The sequence below is a fragment of the Rhinolophus hipposideros genome (assembly GCF_964194185.1).
Source record: "Rhinolophus hipposideros genome assembly, chromosome: 3".
NCBI lineage: Eukaryota > Metazoa > Chordata > Mammalia > Chiroptera > Rhinolophidae > Rhinolophus > Rhinolophus hipposideros.
Window position 1 is genome coordinate 84,384,681 of NC_138049.1, and position 4,785 is coordinate 84,389,465.

The window sequence follows — 4,785 nt, forward strand, 5'->3', positions numbered from 1 at the left end:
CTAGTTGGCCATCAGCTGTAACCAGTAAGCCATTGGACACTAATATAACTGTTGTGGCTATGCTAGCAAAAATGATGGGGGCTAGCAAGAGCAGATTGCAGAGAGGCGGATGTCGCCAGCTAGAATATAGTGGTATGACTCCCCTACTTATGGCTCCGTGGGTGTTCCTTTTTGGCCTCACCATATCCTGCATTCTTCTATGGGGAGCGGGACCAGAGACCCCGCCTGCCGCCCCGCACAACACGATATACTTGAAAGCCCTGGAGTTCTCACTGTGCCAGAACACAGGGGTTTCAATTTGTAGCCTGCAACATTGCCCCCATGCAAGACTGTTTTCCTGTCCTTCAAAGCCATGAAACCTGGCATTGACTTGGCCTCCTTATGGATGAAAGTTCTTGCAGGTATTTGTTTCCAGAATAGAGATGTTTCATCCATATTGAATATGTGCTTTGGCAAGTAACTTCCCTCCACAATCAACTTATCTAGAGTTTCCAAAAATTCTTCAGCTGCTTCACATCATTGCTTGCTGACTCACCACTCACTGTCACATTATGTAATGAATAACTATTCTTGAATTGTTTAAGGCACTCAGAGCTTACTGTTATTATTATTGTTAACAAAGCTAATACTTACTATGTGCTTACTATGGGTTAAACATTACATGTATTTTTTTTCTTTTAGATGACACACAATCATGAGTAGAATCTTACTGCCCCATTTTGTAGATGAGTAAACCACATGGAGATGTAAATAATTTGCCAAGATCACATCATCAAGAAGCGACAGAGTCATGAGTCAAACCCAGGTCTTGGAATCCAACAATTACCTTTGCATATCATTACAGAATAATTCAACTTACTGCTAGCTCTGAGTTTAAATTAATATGAATCCTTTATTGGCTCACCAATACCTACATTCTTCATCACGGCTTCTTCTACCTCTCTCGCCTTGCCCTGATTGCCACCCTTTTAGTCAGGGGTGTCCAAACTTTTTTCAACGGTTTTCACCAAGGGCCGTATGCGGTAAAATACACAAATAGCTCGGCCACTCACTCGAGGTGAAGTACGTACTGCCTCACCTGGTTTATTTAAGTAAAGTAAATATATTTTTGGAATTTGCTGTGGGCCAATTAAAAATGGATCGTGGGCTGCAGTTGGCCGCGGTTTGGACACCCTGCTAAACACTGCACAGTCCTGACCTACACTGCGAAGGTTCCTCAGAATATACGAGTTCTTCCATTCCTTCTTGCCTTCTCACAGGCTCTAGCCTCTATCCAGAAAGTACTGTCTCTCTCCTACCCCTACTCCCCAACTCCTTAGTCCTTTCCTAAACCATCTTCAAGACCCACACGAAACATTAACCCCTCAGGAATCCTCTCCTGGGCAGTTAAGTGCTTCTTCCTGTGCAAGCACCTGGTGCCATACGCATCTCATAACAGGTATGCAACCAATACACTGCTTTAATTATTTGTTTCTATCTCTCTTTGATATAAATCTTCATAGCTTATGAAACCCTAGAAGGAAGGGACAATATCTTATTGTTTGCATATTTAGTGCTTACCACATAATGGAAATTTTATAAATGTTGGGTAAATAACTTGCTGGCTGAATAAATGGATAGATGGAAATTGTTCAAATGAACTTTCCAATGGAAGATAACTTCTAAAAGGAAACATATTTTCTTAATCCTAGTTCATCTAGTATCTTAATCTCTTCATTTAAAACACATGTACACACATGCACAATAAGAAATTGCTCTAAAAGGACATTAGGAACTATGCTAAGCATTCACCAAAGCCAATAATCCTAAAATATTTAAAGGACACTTAGGTAACAATAATTCCATTTATTGAGTGTTTACTATGAGCCTCATGTATCTTATATTAGGTTGGTGCAAAAGTAATTGTGGTTTAAAAGGTTAAAAATAATTGCAAAAACCGCAATTACTTTTGCACCTACCTAATACATAACACCCTGTGAAGTATGTATTATTATTCACATTTTATAGATGAAGGAACTGCCTCTTAGAGCACATAAGGACACATGGCTAGGAAAAGGTCCAATGGGGATCTGAAACCATAAATTCCTGACCTAAAGTCAATGCTTTTATCCACTGCTAGACTCAGATCATCAAAATTGGGCAACACAGTTATATAGGATGTGACTTTCTCTTTAAAAATTATGTAAACAGTATTAATATATTTGGGGGGCATGTCAAAGACAGGATTTAGTCAACAGCTCCACCATGAGTACAGCAAGAAAGCAATAGCAGAACTGGTCAATAAAAAAATTCATTTTATACCACACAGTTTACACTGCCCCATTTATAGTTTTTTTTTGTTTTGTTTTTTAAGACAAGTTAGCCAACAATAATCTGTAATTATTTCTGCAATGAATATGAATAAGACACCAATGTTCTGTTTCAGGCCATGTTCTCTAAATTATTTTCAAGCAATCCAAAATCACTCCTAACCTAATTCTCAGTAAATATTGTCATAACTGTTTCTAGTTTTAAGAAATTATGTCTTTTCTATTTTTTCCCCTGATGAGAATAAAGAACACAAATAAATTAGAATTCGACTACTCTGTAAAGAACCTTCTGCATAGAATTTGGTTTGCTCAGTTTTGTCTTATATAACTGCTTAAAATATTGACAAATATTAAAAGTTCAAAATGTGAAGAAATACTTATAGCTTACCTTTAAAAACACTGTGGTAGGCAGCATCCAAAGTGTCACCCCACCGATCCCTGCCTCCTGGTGTTCACACCCTTGTTATTTCCCTCCACCCTCAAGGTTGATCTGTGTGAATAACTGAATACAAGAAGTTATAATACATGGTGTACAAGTCTAGGTCATGAAAGGTATTTTGGTTCCTCTATCTTTTTCCTCTTCTTCCCAGTTTCCATACTCCCTCTGAGGGAAGCTAATTTCCATGACATGAGGTTAGCCTAGCTGCCTCTCAAACAGCCCTATTGAAAGGTCCACATGGTGAGGAACTGAGGTCTCCTGCCAAAACCCCGGGAGAACTGAGGCTTCTGGCCAACAGCCATGTGAGTGTGCTGTCGTGGAAGTGACCTTTCAGCCACAGTCAGCTTCCAGATGATGGTAGCTTTTCTCAGTATATTGACTGCGACCACATGAGAGATTTTGAACCAAAGTCATCCAACTTAGCTGCTCTCAAATTGTGACTCTAAGGATCTGTGCAAGAAAATAAATGTTTGTTGCTTTCAGCTGCTAAATTTTGGAGGTAATTTGTCACACAGCAATAGTTTCGTGATAAAGACACTACCCAGCAGTCACACACAATACTTCTGCTTGAATCCCATTGCCCAAAAAAGTAGCTTTCCAACCACAATTTGATGAGTGTTAGGGTCAAAAAAGTAGTCTTAATTCTAGGAGGCCATGTATCTCATCAAAAATTAAAATTTTAATTACTAAGAAAAAAGGCCATTGATACAGATATTAGGAAATAAATAGCAACCTGTGGGAGACTCTGACATTGGTAGCTCCCAATAAACCACATTTCCCAGTATTCACACCCATGTAAAGTTTCCTCCCATTTGTACTCAGTCATGTGATTTGCTTTGGCCAATGGAATGTTAGCAAGCATGATGTAAGCAGAGGCTTACATATTGGGTCTTACTCTTTTGACAGTTCATCTTAAGAGCCTGGCTACCATTCTCTAAGGAAGTCCCAGCAATCCTGCTGGAGAGAGAGTTACTGTGAAGAATCCAGGTGTCCTAGCCAGGCTTCCAGCTGACTGCCACTACATGGGCAATCCCAGCTAATACCATGTCCTACAAAAAAATCACTGCAGAACCATGACAAAGAAGCAATGCTTTTTAAAGCCATCAAATTTGTTATACAGAGTAAATTACTAAAACACAACCCTACCACATATAAACTAATTTACCTGAAAACTCACTACAAACTATATTTTCTAAAATAAAAACATTTTTTCTTCTGTCATACGAAGGGTATATCTGCTACACTTGATTTTAATGTGGTAAGTCAATTGACTTACACAGTTGAATTTTACAATGAAGGGTTCTTACACTAGAAAGAAAACATCTTACAGATTACAGAAATGAGCTATTCTTATACTAAGTCTAGTGTTTAGTTTTTTCCTAATACATCATTTCTTAAACTGTGGCATGGGATCCATGGATTGATTTCGGGGACCACATGAAACAGATGCCAAACTTTTTTGTCTTTAACTTCTTCTAGGTACTTTGAAACGTGACTTTATGACAAATATTCCACTTATAACAAATTATGTTATTACAGTATTGTTGACTCCAGATAATATAGAATAGCAGTACATATCTGTACTGTACATTGTCAGTTAATTCATACTCATCACTGTTTCCTTGCTAAGGTATACAGAATAATTTTCTTTTGGAAAGAATCAAAGAGATCCAAAACTGTCATTATACTTCTGGACAATGTGAATTTTACAAATTTGTTTTAGAGAACTTAGCTGTAAAGTGGCAAAGAAAATATAGTACGATAAAATTTCTATATTTTTAGATTTTACTTCTATAATTGAACATAAGTTAAAAACAAAAATCTCAGTGTTCAGGTGTTAAAAATTTTGTTTCCAATAAAAATATGAAGCCAACAAAATTCAAAGAAGTGCCTTATGTCTGTCCACGATACGCTAGACAATATGAATCTTTGTGAAAAGACTGGATTTGAAAAAGCTGCGATTTTGCTAACTCTTGGATTTGCCCCAACACAAAAGTCTTGTCTTGAAGCATTTGAAAAGAAGCCACACCTGACTGA